Below are 16,040 nucleotides of genomic sequence, written 5' to 3' on the forward strand. Positions count from 1 at the left end.
CGTCTCTTTTTCTTACTCTTCCCATAAGGCTTTCAATGTCTATTTTAAATTTCTGATTACCTAAACTTTTGCAGCTGCAGACTGTTCTCAGACCTGTACTTTTAGATCCTGTGGCTGGAAGTGTTAGCTATCCCCTAAACTAATTCTTCCATCCTCCTGAGCATATTTCCCAGACTCCCTTGCTGTCCAGGGTGGTCTCACCTGACTGAGAGTGGCCCAGAGGATGTGACCCTGGAGACACTGCAGTAGCTTCTCCCCTATCTGTGATCTCCAGGGAGATATTGACAGCCCTTCAATTAGGTGGCAGAGCCTTTCTCAGCCTGGGTTTCTAAATAGTACAGATTCCCCCTGCTGCCCGCCCCCCCCTACCCTGCCCAGTCTCTACTTATGAGCAAGAAATATACTGTTATTGTAATAAGCCACTAAGATTTTTTTAACTTTCACTAATACACAGCTCAAGCTTTACCTTCCTCCTTCCTTCCCTTCTTTCCCCTCCCAAATTCTGCCCTCTGTGTGCCCAGGTCAGAAACCTACCACTCCTCTGTTCAACAATAGGGCATGAAACTGTGAGTGCAGATGAATTCAGATTGTTAGCGTTTGCATGAAAATGTAAAGCACACAGTAAGAATTCAAAGGCTAATTTTACTTTTCCTTTCACAATTGGGACTTTGGAAATAAAACTTTCTCCTAATCAAGCAATGCAATTGGCAGGAAATGATCATGAGTATAATTAGTCAGAGCATTTTTCAGGTACCAGAGGCTATTTTTGGTGTTCCACTTAGATTTAGTTACCCAGTCTTAACAATAACTCTGTCATGCAGGTATGTTTATTGCTATTTTATACACGAGGAAACTGAGGCAAAGAAAGCTTAAGGTGTTTTGTTTACCTGAGGTCACGTAGCTGCTAAGTGACAGAATGAGAATTTGAAACAAGATATTCTCCAAAATCCAGAGTCTTAACCACTACAAATAGGTTTGGGTATTTAACCATTCAAACTTCTGTACCCCTTAAGTTATTTTACAGGTACTTCAAAATATGCTAAAGATTTATCTAGCGACTTGGAAAAATTCAGGATCTCAAGTTTCTTAATTGAGGAATTCCTTTTTATGTAATTTCATTTAAAACTGTATGTGACATGTAACACCTGTGGTTTTGCTTGTGTGTTTAAATGAAAAAAAGAAGCAGTATAAATTAGATTAATGAAATTGTGAAAGTAACTGCTTAAAGTTTAAAAATAGTATTATCTCTTTTTTTATTAGAGAGAGTTTAAAGCAAACTTTCCTGATAATTAATTCACTGAAGTCACTGTTAAACTTTCATGTTATTCTCTCATTCAAGACGCTTTCTGCACATTAATATTATATTATAAACCACATCATGATGAAAATTTTACATTTAAGGCTAGTTACCAAGTCACCTATACACAAAGTGTACTGTTTCATAAATATTGTTTTTGCATTCTGATTATAGTTGCCTTTCCTTTAAGTCCATCCTTCAAATTATATCTTGTGCAGTGTCCACTGCATTTATGGTTACCATTTGCTATTTATTAACAAATGAGGGCTAAATGGGTTGAACTTCCAGAAGAAGGAAAAAAAGTGTGGTATAATTATATCATGGATTCATCCTAAAGAGCTAAAAATAGCTGAGACACACATAAGAAAGATACCTAAATGTGGTGTTTAAGTGGCTGTTCTTCTTAGAGTACAAAATTGATGATGAACTCAAAGCACTGAGGTAGCACTTGGAGTCAAGGTTGACTGTTTGCATAGTTTTTGGTCTTAGGATACTGCCTGACACAAAGTAAGGGCTTAACAAGTAGTCATTGTGCTACAACTGTGCATTGATTCCAATGTGGATGAGCTTTTCAGTGTGTCCTTGTGTGAAAACTATTTCAGTCCACTTGTTAGTTCAGGATGCTAAAATTACACCGCGTTGGTGGTATGTCCTGTGCCATCAGAAAGGGATTTTTTAAATGCCATTTAGGTTCAAGAAGAAGTCAAGGTATTGGATTTAGTTCTACATATGCTCCTGATTATATTTCAAAAGGGATAATCATTTTATAGCTTTCTTAGATATGTGGTTCCTAAACTCAGTTCACTATTTGAAATACTTGGGAAACTTAAATACAGGTAGATACCCAGACTGCTTCCAAGATCTACTCAATCAAAATTTCTTAAGTTGTGGGCCCTGGCTAGTGTGGCTCAGTGGACTGAGCACTGGCCTGCAGCCTGAAAGGTTGCTGGTTCAGTTCCCAGTCAGGGCACATGCCTGGGTTGCTGGCCAAGTCCCACCATTTGTAGGTGTGAGAGAGAAAACAGATTGTTGTCTCTTTCCCCTCTCTTTCTCCCTCTTTTCCTATCTCTCTAAAAATAAATAAATAAAATATTTCTTTTTAATGGCTAAAATTGTGAAGACTGACAACAGTGCGTGTCAATAAGAAACACTGCTAACTGGAATATAAATTGAAAAAAAAAATCTCTTGGGATTGGGCCTGTGCATCTGTGATTTTTAAAGCTCTTCCATTGTGATTGATATTGTACATCTAATTTTGGAACCTATTGCTACACATTCCTTAAACAAAATGCTTTACTCCCAATAGAATAGCCATATAGGGGGTATGTAGAAAGAAAGCGAGTATTGGTTGAGGACTCATACCCCACTACTTGAGCTTGGGTAAATATATCATTTCATGTGATTCTTTCAACAACACTAGCAGGTATATATAAATGGTCACTATAACAACAAGATAATAAGACAAGAACGGCTGAGAATATTTAACCAGCATCCTTAATATCACATAGCTAGAAGTAGCAGAGTGATGACTGAGATCTGAACACTTTGCTCCCAAGCCTACTTTATATCAATGGAGATAGAAATGGTAACCTCAGTTTTCTAAGGTGTTGGAGTTCCTACATTTGCAGATACTTCTAAGAAAACACTTTTTACAGAATTTCAAACTTGGGTGAGAGAACCTGAAACAGAGGCAGAGTAATACACTTTGCTGGAGTCACTCCCATTGTTGCCTAATACCAATTTGTCTCATGAAGTCTCAGCTTACCTTCTAAAGAACAGTCTTCCCTGACCTACCCTTAATTACAGGTCAAATAGGATGTTTTATGCCCACCTCACAAGTTCTTCTTGATAGCTCTCATTCCAAAGCTAATAAACTATTTTTGTGTTTACTTATTAAATAGCTATATTCCCTATTAAATGGTAAACTTCAGATCTTTTTCATCTTCTATCCTTAGCACTCAGTTCTGGGTTGACCTATAGTGTTTGCTTATTAAGAACTTGCTGAATGAATCAAACTCCTGTGCTGTCCCCTCTGAATATATATGCCTCTATATTATTTATAATATGCATAAATATAAGGCTCAATAACTGCAACAGAACTATTTAAGTGCATTAAATAAGACTTATTAACTATTGAATTACAAAGAATTAGGTAACTAATAAAATTAACTCATAATTAAATACAATTTAGACAAAATTACTTCCATAATTACATTTTTGTCCTTGTTTCTGGATTTAGATAATTATTATATTACATATATATGATCTTAAATAAAAATGAATTAATCACAAAACATCAAAGTATATTAAAATTATTTCTTCTGTCTTAAAATAATCTTATGTATTTTGCTATTTACTTCGATTAGATGGCTTTGAGAAGACATTGACAGATAGCTTGATTTTTCCTGGTTTTCATAAAAAGAAATTTCACTTTCAGTTATAATTCAGTCATTGAAATAAAGTAATCACAGAGACCCATTTAGCCTTACTTGTCCCCATAAGTTGAACATAAAACACATTTTTATTATTAGGGAATCACCCTTTACTAAAGGGAAATAGAATAATATTTTCAGCATGTGGAGTGAAACTCAAGCAATAGCCCCCCAAACAAATTCTGTGGATGCCATTGATCAGTGGTTCCCAAGTGTTGTCCTCACATTGGGATCACCTGGAGAGCTTCAAAAATGACAAATACCTGTGTGTGACCAGTTCCAAGAAATAGTGATTAATTTGTTTGGGGTATAGCATCCGCTTTGGGATTTTGACAGGTGATTCTAATGCAGACAAATCTGGGAACCACACCCATTAGTTTCTGTCTTCAGATAAAGTAAGTATTGGGTTGGCCAAAAAGTCTGTTTAGGTTTTTTTCCACAAAATAAAAGACATTTTTCATTTTCACCAGTAACTTCATTGATTTGGATATCTTGGATATGTCGGCTATCTCCTGCTATCAGCTTTGAGTAGGTAGAGGCCAGGGGCACTGCTAAATATCTTCTAGTGCATAAGACAACTCTGCAGCAATGAGTTATTTGGCCCAAATATCAATAGTACCAAGAAAATTTGTTAACTGGTTTTGACACATTTGATTAGTCATAGAACTTTCTCCATACACTGCACAAATCTTTTTTCTTTTTTTTTTCATTTTGGTTGTGTTTCAACACTTCCTGAAATGATAAAATATAATATGCTGAAAATATTGTGTATTTTATTCCATCTTTAATATTAAAATGGCTGCACAAAAATTCACCAATTTTGATATATTTTTCAAATGCACGCTGATAGGACAGCTGTCACAATACAATCTAACAAAATTGTCTCAAATGAAGTTAAAGACAACTAAGCACTACTAGAGCCATCATGCAGAAATGACTAACCAAACTTTTTGGCCAATCCAATAGCAGAAGTATTGATGTTTCCACCTCAGTCTTGAAGTGGATTTGTGGAATGCCATATTGACTCTGAAACTGGAATTTAGTCTTTCCTTGGCTTACCTGTAAAGAACTGTAGCTAGTAGTGAGAGTACTTAGGACATTTCTTTAACTTGGGAATTTTTTATGGCCTATGTGTCAAAATTCGGACCAATTCCAATAGAAATTTTGATAGAAAGTTTACCACTGAATGGGAAAGAAGAAAAGAAGAATACATGAATTTTTAAAAATCCATCCAATCCCTACCCTCCAAAACATAGCTGAATTAGGCAGGATGAATTAGAGCTATCATCAGATAGGTGGTTTTTAAAGGAGTTTAACATGATATGATTTATTAGCTGAAGACACCCATCATAGCAAGATCTAGTGAAGTACTAGATAAATTATCTTTAACAAAGAAATTTAGGGTTTGAGAGGAAATACACACATTAACACTGTTAATATTTATCTGCTGACTTCACAAAATGTTTGTCCCAGAACATAACATACAATTTAAAGATCAGAAGTTTTCAAACCATAGAGACTATAAAGATAATAGAAAAAATATAAATGAAACTAAGCTGGGTTTTTGAAAAAATAAACAAAATTGACAAACCTTTACCTAGACTCACCAAGAAAAAAGAGGACTCAAATAAAATCAGAAGTAAAAGAGGACACAGTAAAACTGATGTCACAGAAATACGAAGTATATTAAGAGACTGCTGTGGGAAAAGATGCTCCATGTCCCTCTCATCTGGGAAATGCAAATCTAAACCACAATGAGATGTTACCTTCTACCTATTAGAATGTCTATCATCAAAAAGACCAAAAATAAGTGTTGGTGAGGATGTGGAGGAAAGAAAACACTTACACCTTGTTGGTGTGAATGTAAATTCTAGACACAATGGAAAACAGTATGGATATTTCCCCAAAATTAGTAATAGAAATATTGTATGATCCAGCAATTACACTTCTGGGAATTTATTGAAGAAAATAAAAACACTAACTCAAAAAGAATTTGTCTCCTCATGTTTATTTAAGCTTTATTTGTAATAGCCAAGATGTGGAAGCAACCTACATGTCCATCAATGGATGAATGGATAAAGGAAATGTGTTGTGTGTTGTCTGTGTGCTTTGGAATATAATTCAGCCATAAAAAAGAAAAATGAAACCTTGTCATGTCTGACAATATGGATGTGTCTTGAAGGCATTATGCTAAATGAATAAGTCAGACAGAGAAAAATGCTGTATGATCTCACTTGTATGTGGAATCTTTTAAAAAAAGAAAACAAACAAACAAACAAAAAAAAACCCTAAACTAGCTTGTGAATACAGAGGACAGAGTGGTGGTTGCTAGGGGCAAGAGGTGGAGGGGATCGGTAAAGGGCATTAAATAATATAAACTTTCAGCTATAAAAGAAATAAGTCATGGTAAAGTCATGTACAGCCTGGTAGCTAGAGTTAATAATACCGTATTGCATATTTGATAGTTTCTAAAAGTAGACTTTACAAGTTTTCATCATGAGAAAAAAATTATAACTCCATGTGGTGATGGATGTTAACTACACCCATTGTGATCATTTTGCAATATATACAAACATCAAATCATTATTTTGCACACGTAAAACTAATATAATGTTATATGTCAATTATACTTCAATTTAAAAAAAAAAATGGGAAGGAGCAGGTGGGGAGGAAAGGGAAGGCTTTCGTCAGCTTAACTCAGGGCTTCATAATTTATAATTATAGTGGCCACTGATTGATTCTATTAAAATGTTTGTTTCTTGGGTGATGACAGGCTGCTTTTTTCAACTAGATTAATCTGGATTAACAAAAACTGCATTAATGGAATAAGAGATCTGAACACACATGAAAAGATTGAGTATCTGTTATACACAATGTTTTTAACCCAAACCAAAACAACTACAGTCTATTGTTGTCTTTTAAGAGAAAATACACCAAATTTAGTTTAAAAAAAATTTTTTAAGCAAAGTACAAAACCAGATCCCAGTCATTTTCAGCAAAATTTTAAAACAGGTAGCACAAACTGACCTGAGTCTCACTTCAGGAGAGAAGCCCCATACCCCAACAAGTCACCTTAAACCACACAAGGTATTCCTGATGCCCAGTGTTTTATACTGACTCAAAACATTCATAGTAACATTTGGACCCTGACAACTTATCTCTGTTACAGGAGACCAAGGCCTGAGATGAAATGAGGAGAGTAAGAAACAAGTTGACAACTTCGCTCATAGTCAAACATATACAGAGGTAGAAAGCTAGGTCTCAGGTTCACTCAAAGTCTAACTTCACTACTAATTTTTGTAAATAACAAGTTTAGTAAAACTGCTTAGAGACTAAAATAATTTTATAATAGCTAAAATAAAGTGCCCTCCTCACCTGCAGACCACATCCCAGCCAGCCAGTTAGAAGAGTGGAGTTGACCCCTGATTTCACAGACAAGAAAATGAGACCCACCGAAATCTGAAGACTTACCAAAAACCCTGCAGTGAGGGGGCTGTACATGTAGAGGAGCAGATGCTTGTTCTTGGGGACTCCAAGGTGGAGAACCAGAGGGGAAGAGGAGGAAGCAACTAGCACTGGAGTGGTGAAGAGGAGGGTGAAGGACCTGGCAAAGCCAGGCTGGCTGGGCTAGACCCCATCCTACTCCCCTAAATCATAAGTCTTTCCTTGGATTTTCCTCCCCACCCCAACCCCCACTTAAATATTTCTTGATTACACCTTAAGTCAAATCAGGTTGTTGCCACTTATGGAGTTAAAAGTGAGAACTGAGAGGATTATATAAGCCATCCTCCTGGACTCTGCTGATGCTAAGAAAGCCCCCAACCGCTGCTTCTGGAAAAGGTTGGGGGTCACCCCATCTTGAAAAGAAGCTCCCTCACTGGGGTTCAGGTGTAGCACACATTTCCAGGCTGCCTCTGGTTCCCATTTTTCACACACACAAAAATAAACAAACAACCAAAAAAAAAAATAATAATGATGTCTGTGCCTAAATGGACTTTTAAAAACTTAAAATTCTGAAAAGCTTGTGATCTTGAAATGTCTAAAATCAGTGAATGGCACATGTTTAAACATCTACTGTGGCCATAGGCCTTTCTTTCTTTCTTTCTTTCTTTCTTTCTTTCTTTCTTTCTTTCTTTCTTTCTTTCTTTCTTTCTTAATGAATGGGCAGACACGTAGTCCGTCACCATGAAAACCTTGTTCAGTGGCTGGCAGGTGACACAGGCCTATTGTAGAAGGCACAGAGTAGTATGTAGAAAGTTGTTTAAGTACCAAAGAAAGAAAAACAGTAAACCACCTGCTTAAGCTAATCTCTAATGTCTTCTATTTCTTTGGACTCTAGTCTTTAAATAATTGAACCTTGATCTCATTTGAGGTGGGAAAAATACACACAGGTGGCCTAACTTCTAATTATTTCATTTCCAGCGAAAGGCACAGGTGTCAAAGTCTTAAGGCTTGTGGTTCTTCATTTAGTGCACTAAATCTTTTTTTTTTTTCTTTCTTTTAAACAAAATACCCATTGCCCTGTTAATCCTGTTAATCCAAAGTGATGTCTATGGCCCTTTTACCTTGAACTATTACTTATACTACCTCTGGACATTCTAATTTGCTGTTGCTGTTGCTGCTTCGAAAGCTTTTAATGTTCTCTAGGACTTTGGTTCTCAGTCTTAGCTGCTTATTGAATCACCTGGACTACTCTAAAAATTACAGGCATACCTTAGAGATATTGTGGGTCTGTTTTAGAGCACCACAGTAAAGCGTGTGCTGCAATGAATTGAGTTGTAATATTTTTGCTGGTGGAGAGTCTTGCCTTCAATTTGTAAGAACATGAATGTGAAGAGCAATAAAATGAGTGCAGTAACGGGAGGTCTGCCAGGATTGATGCTCATGTCCCCTCCATGGAGATTATGATGCAACTGGAGCAGAGGTAAGCCTGGGTAGTGGGAGTTTTTAAAGCCCCCAGGCAATTCCAATATGCTGTGAAGTTTGAGAACTATTATTTTAGGAAGTGGAATCTAATACTGAATTTCCTTTTCCAGTGCTGACCTTTTCTGTCTGTGACCTAGCATTTGCAAATATTTGGTTGGTTTTGCTTTTCCATGAGAGTACATAGTAGGAAGGAATTGTCAAGAGTAGGCGACCTATCGAGTGTGTCACATGAAGCTATTGTATTTACTTTTCATAGAGTGAGCTTGGGGCTTACATTATGGAAATACCTCAGGATATGTACTTACCACAGAGTGCAAGGATGCCAGAACACAACTGTTTACCCAGTTATGCAAACAAATGAAAAGAAATGGAGTGCTAAGCATACTCAGAGAGACCTGTAACCTACTTCTGATTCTGAATCCAAATAATATCAGAATGTGAAAATCACCAGTGAATATATAATGAGAATAGAAGCTTGTCTCTATCCTGAGAATGAGCAATGACTTACAACAAAGCAAATCTTTAATTAAAAATTATGAAGCAAGTTTTAGTAAAACTACATTAACTTAGGTTTTACTGATTCAGATTTTGTGTTTCTGAAATAGTCTAGATGTAGTTTACTGAGTGTAATTTTTAAAAATATGTTAAATTTCTTAAAAAAAGGAGAATTTAGATTAAAATCATTGATTTTAAATGTTTTTTAAATTAATTAATTAATTTGTTTGTTTGTTTATTTATTTATTTTTAGAGAGAGGGGAAAGGAGAAAGAGAGGGAGAGAAACATCACTATGTGGTTGCCTCTCACTTGCGCCCCCAACTGGGCACCTGATTTGCAACCTAGTCATGTGCCCTGACTGGGAATCGAACCTGCGACAGTTGGCTCACAGGCCAACACTCAATCCACTGAGCTACAGCAGCCAGGGCTGATTTTAAATCGTTTTAATAAAATAAAAATTCTGGGAAAATCTATTCTTTTAGAGTAGTTATTGGGTAAACAGCCTGCTATAGCAATTGAGACCAAAATGAAAAAATTTAAGAGGCAGCCATAATAGCCCACCAAAGCATAGTATTTTCATAGTTGTAGGTTCCTGTGCTATCCTCATCTCTATAGCCAAACATTTTACCAATAATTTCTGTAGGCAAAAATTCTCTTTCTGGTAATGATCCTTTTTAAATATAGAACTAGGTTTACTAAACATTTTATTAATATTTCATTTTATCTATTAATTATTATGTCTTAGTGTATAAGAGATACTACACTAGAAAAATTAAAAGTAAAATTCATTTTAAAAAAATGCCTCATAAGCAAGCACCTCCCAGGTCCTAAGAATGAGTGCAATTTTGCTATAGTTTAAAATCTGCTTATTTTTGGACTTCGTCTCTTACTGTCTTTCACCTCACTTTCTTTTAACTTAAAAGTGATACATTAATATATTTTTGTTGTAAAACATTTTGAAAAAATATAGCTTGAAATTCTTCATTTATAGTTTCCTTTCCCTCCCCCAATCCTTTCACTTTCTTAGTTTAACTATTGTTTTATATCTATCTATCTTGTATAAATGAGACAGCCCTATATTGTCTTTGGTTTGTTTTTATCTAATAAATATGTCTTGGAGAGTATTCAGAATAAAATATATGGACTCTTGCCACATTCTTCTATAAAGGTTTCATAGTATTCTACAGCATGGGTGTTCCTAGGTTATTAATCATTTTCCTAATCATGACCATATGCTTTTTATTTTGCATTCTTCCAAGCAACATAATGCTCAACATTCTTTTATATTTCTTTGTGCATATGTTTAAGTTTTGCTTAAACCAATCTTTAACTTTAACATTAGATAGATATTGCTAATTGCCTTCCCATGGTCTCGCCATATCACATTTATACCGTCAATATTTGCTAGAGGACTCAACACCTTGCATCTTTCCCACCAAGCTTTACTTTTTAACAAATAAATTGGCAAAACAGCTCACATATTATTTAACTAGCTTTTCACTGTTTGCTAATGAAGTTAACATTATTTATGGTTTTTATTTTCCATTCATATTTCTGTCCTTTGTTACAGAATTGAACTCTCATCTTTTTTACGGCTGTTGGTCAGCACACAAGCATTCCAATTAAGACCAATGTCAAATTTCTACCAGGAACCAACACACAATTATTTGCTAAAGCAACAAATTGCCTGATAACATTTGTTTTGATTTCACAATCCTACGAATAATGTGAGGTTTCCTCCAAGTGGTCTGCCTGCATCAGAATCATCCAGGTGCCTACACGAAATGTAAACTATATAGCCTTTGGGTGAATCATGATATTTGGGCGAGAGGACATGAGATCTGCATTTTAAGTAAATCTTCCCCAAAATTCCTTTGAATAGTATATTCATAAGGAATTAATTAAGCATGCTTTGGACTTTTATTCATTTTTATGAAAAGCAAAGTACAGAATGTATGAATTAAAGAAGACAAATTCTTACATTTCCATGGGAAAAAAGTCACACATTAAATTTAATAATTTAAAAATGCAAACTATAGTAGCTTGCTTCCTGTGAGACCTTATCAAGTAATTCCTATTTGTTTCTATAATTAATAGAAACATTCTAATCTCAGAGACAATCTTGCTTTAAATAAATAAATAAATAAAGCTGCCTGTGTAGCATGCTAATTGCTACCTGGATTTCCAAATATGGCAAAGAGGTCCTGGGAATGAAGAAGGGACACTGAGCTCTAATTCCAAACCTGGGGTGGGATGGCATGCTCTGGCTCAGAACCAAAAGAAAGGCAGGCTGGAGGACATCTATTTGCAGAGCATCTATTTGAGGAGCAAAAGCCAGAGGGAGGGAGCAGGGGCGTGATGGTGAAATGAAAGACAAGGAAACATCATTTAAAAACAGAAAACAAAAACTGGGGATGGGGAAAAAGAAGTAGTCAAAACAACCCATTAGGAACACATTGAACATTCTCTTTAGTGATGAATAGTTTTAGTGAAAATTATTGTATGTTTTAAGTCCTTTATTGTGATTGATTTCTGTGATTTTTGACTAACTTTTTGATAACATCTGATATTTGATTGCATTTCGGTTCCATTTCTTAGCTGACAGTTTTGTACAAAGCATTACCAATTACTATTTTTATTATTACAGATATTATCACTTGATTAATTATCTTAGAAATTAAACTAGAATATTTTAAAAGTGAGAGCAAGTTTTTGGTCAGTGATTTGCTGTCAATGCTATCATAGTCATACAGTCATCTTCATTTCTTAGGGTTATTACTTTAATATAGATTTTCCAATAACCCATATATAAGATGATAAATACTCTGAATGTATTAGAAAATATATGCTAACTGCTTGTATTGAGTGAAGAGTCCAGTCATCAAGTACAAACTGTGAGGAAATTGCAATTGCTATAATCAGCATTTAAAAAAAAACTTTGACACTGATAGCTTATTAATAATGTGCTGATTCTTGTATTTATTTCATCTTTGAGCTTTCTTTCTCTCTTCTCCAATAGGAAGCAACAGCTCCTACACATAATGTAGAATGCTAGAAGCAGCCAGAGAGAGAATAGTCATGAGAACTGAAGGAAAAAACAAAAGATTTATAATTTCTACTGATTGAGAAAAATCACACTGAAGCACTCATTTTTCAGTGAAAAGGTCTTGTGGGTCAGGCCTCACATATGCATATAAACTCCAGCAAGTTCAGTAATACTAATTTCATTCATTTATCACTTCACAGCTAAAAGAGTATCTTCAAAACATTTATTGATTCTGTTGACATATTTTAAATTTTAGTTATGGAGTATATTTAGTGATAACCTTGAACTTCTAATTATAGGCTCTAATCTTGATTGTTATTTGGCCTTCATTATTAAGTTTATAAAATAAATGCTGCTAAGTTGCCTTCAAATGCTTCTGAGTTAAAAGCACTTTAATGGATGCTGCATATTCCTGGATTTAAAGTCTAAACCAGAACTAGCTATTCTAAAAAGTGTTAATACCCACTGTAATTTTTACTTTATAAAATCTCATACTAACTCCTATATGTTGTGAAAGATAATTCTCTTGAACTAAAAACAAAGAGAGGGTTTACAGATAATCCTTTGTTAGATAATAAAGAAAAGATGATATAAAGTTTAAAGAGTAATAAAATCTTTTTGATGTACCCTCACTAAGTGAAAGAAGAATAAAAATCAGAACTTAAAGGAACATGGTAGGGTGTTAATATACTCGGAGCATCCTATGTAGTATGGCGGAAAGGACATGGATTTTGTTGCACTGAGGTTCAAGTTTTGGCTCTACTTATGGTAACTTTTTCCTCATTTTAGTAGCTATAGAAAAAGGAAGGGAATAACCTATTTGCATGATTGTTGTACAGAGTATATAAGAATGTGAAACTTTACTAAAATATTTTTCTCAAGAAAATTAATTTCTGAAAAAAAAATGAGATAATGCATACGAAAAGAAAGAGCACAGTTTTTTCTAATGGCTAATGTTTATCCAGCCTTTGCCACATACTGTGTATTATCCTAAGGGTGTTTAAATGGACTTAGTTCTTCCAAATGAATCTACAATGTAGGTATTATCATTATTATGCTAATTTTAGATAACTTTCCCCAAATCAGACAACTTGACAGAAGCAGTTTGAGTTAATTCAAGTCTTTGGACCTTAACTAGCATTTCTCATCTGACAGAATGGAGTGGAGAAGCACTTCAAAGGCTCTTGGCTGAAATCTGTCTCCAACTTGATCACAGACTGCCTTTGGACTTTAGGCAAGTTACTTAAATTCTCTAAACTTTATTTTTCTCGCCCTTGTATGGGGACTAATAGTACTTACCGCATAAGAATATTGCAAAGTTTAGGTAACCTGTACCCTAATTCTGCTTATGAAGTATTAACTTCTGTAAATCTGGAAAATCATAAGTACTCAATAAATGGCAGCTAGCTTAATATGTGGTTTTCAAAATGTTAATCTGAAAAACGATATTAATCTTTTTCCCTTTGGCTCTGTGAATTTTTTTTTCCTGGAATCAACTTCAAAATGTTGCTAATGCTCCAAGTTGACTAATGCTTCTGAATTTCCCTATTTAAAAAATGCTCACCATGACTCTATACTTTCCCTCCAACTTTTCTATTTTGGAAAAGTTGAAAAAATAGTATAATGAAAATCTTATGTCTAGATTCATAACTGTAAGCATTTTACCACTTGATCTTTCTCTTTCCTGCTTGTATTGTGCTAAAATATTTTGTTATTTTTTATTATAATTTTTAATTCTCACCGGAAGACATGCTTATTGATTTGAGAGAAACATTGATGTGAGAGAAACATTGACTGATTGCCTCCTGTACACAACTCCTTTGGGGGTCGAGCCTGCAATCCAGGTATGTGCCCTGATCTAGAATAGAATCCTCAACCTTATTTTTGGTGCATGGAACAATGCTCCATCCAATTGAACCACCCAGCCAGGGCTTGCTGAATCATTTTAAAGTAAATTACAGACACGATGCTATGTCCCACCTTAATAATTAAGCAAATATTTCCTTCCTCAGAACAGGAACATGCTCCTATATTACAGGAATACCATTGCCAAAGCCAATATAGTTCACCTAGGTAAGTAATATTACCTAATATGCAGTCTGTAGTCACATTTCCCCAGCTGTACCCCAACTGCCCTTTATCACTTTTATTTTTATTCCTACATCAAATTATTTTTAAAAGATAAATTATTTGGTTGTCATGTCTTTTTTTACTCTCTTTAATGGAGAAATTGCCCCACTTTAAAATTTTTTCTTGACACTTTAAAGAGAAGTTTAAGAAGAGGCCTGTCCAGTTAATGGTTTTGTATTAATTTGATAATTTACTTGTGATGACTTCTGATTAAACATTTTTGACAAATTTACTACATAGGTGGAGTGACTTCCAATTGTATAACAACAGGAGGCCCATAAGATATGTTTGTTCAATTACTGATTCCTTGGTTCAGGTGATATACACTAGGTCTTTCCATTGTAAAGTCACCCTCTCCTCTTTGTGATCAATAAGTAACCTGAGGGGTCATTAGTTGAGAACATGTAAATATCCTGTTCCCAACAACTTCTAAGGCAATGGGTTTTAATGTCCATTGATCATGTTTGCTAGAGGTATTACTATGAATTCATGAATTCATGTTTTTACAAAACCTTTTATTTTTCTAGCACTCAGTATGGAAAGAATCTTAAAGTTGTGACATTCCAGTAGCAGCAAGCATAACCTAGTGTACAGACCTTGATTTGTAAACATCTATCTCTTAGGAAAAACATTGGTGGAGAGATGACTATCTTTTAGGAAATTTCTGACTCCTAGTCTGGGACAGGCAAGGACAAGGTAAGCCACAAATGCTTTGCTGGGCCAAAAAACAAGGAGGGACTCCACACTAATGGGACATGTTAGAAGGACGGCAGTCTGCCTGGGGCAGGGGCTGCTGCTCTCACCTGCCAAATTTGAGCATCAAAAGAAAAACTACCATATTATTCAATTATAACACAATGCATAGGAAAAAATGAATATAAATTTAAAAGAAATGAATTTAGGGGCTTTAGGGAACTTTGTTTAGCGCTATCTTTTTGAAATTTGACCTGATGATTTAACAGTGGCCTCTAGGTCGGAGATTATAGAGCAATTTCTGGTTTGCCTTATTTTTAACCATTCTATGGGGCAGGGGGTTAATTTTATTAACACATGATCTTAACACTTCCAGATTGATATACTGAGCACAGATATGTTTCAAATTCTAAAGTAAGGCAGGTGAAAATCTCTCTCTCTCTCTCTCTCTCTCTCTCTCTCTCTCTCTCTCTCTACTTGGAACCAATCTTATGGGCTAATAGTAGAAATTTTGAGAATGCTGAATATTAGAACATATTATAAGCTGGGATGAAAGGTGAATCACATATTAAAGTAGTAGGAACAAAGCAAAGCCAATCTTCTTCAGAGAAGGTGCCAGTTGGAAACAGAATTCCACTCAGAGGGGTTTTACTGAAAATAATTCAATGAAGGGGCTAGTCGTAGAGTCGGGGGCAGAGTTGAGGAATCACTGAGGAATGTTGAGAAATAGCCCTCACTAGGAAAGAATGGCAGCAAGCCATTGTGATCTTCACCTCCAAGGAGAGCAAGAGCACAGAGAGAGCCACAGCCACGGGGTAGGGAGTGCCCAGCAGAAGTACAGAGACAGGGAGAAAGGGAAGGGAAGAAATATTCACAGAGGAACACAGAGTTTGGGAAATACTAATTTAGGGTGTGAGTGTGTGTGTTATAAAACAACAGCAAATAAGAAAAAAGCCTTGTGCTCAAGGACTTTGCTATCAGTGGGAGGTGAAGAATTGATAAACAGAGACAATTCAATAT

Source organism: Furipterus horrens, unplaced genomic scaffold, assembly GCF_987537825.1.
Source record: "Furipterus horrens unplaced genomic scaffold, mFurHor1.1.pri manual_scaffold_5, whole genome shotgun sequence".
In the NCBI taxonomy this organism is placed as follows: Eukaryota; Metazoa; Chordata; class Mammalia; order Chiroptera; family Furipteridae; genus Furipterus; species Furipterus horrens.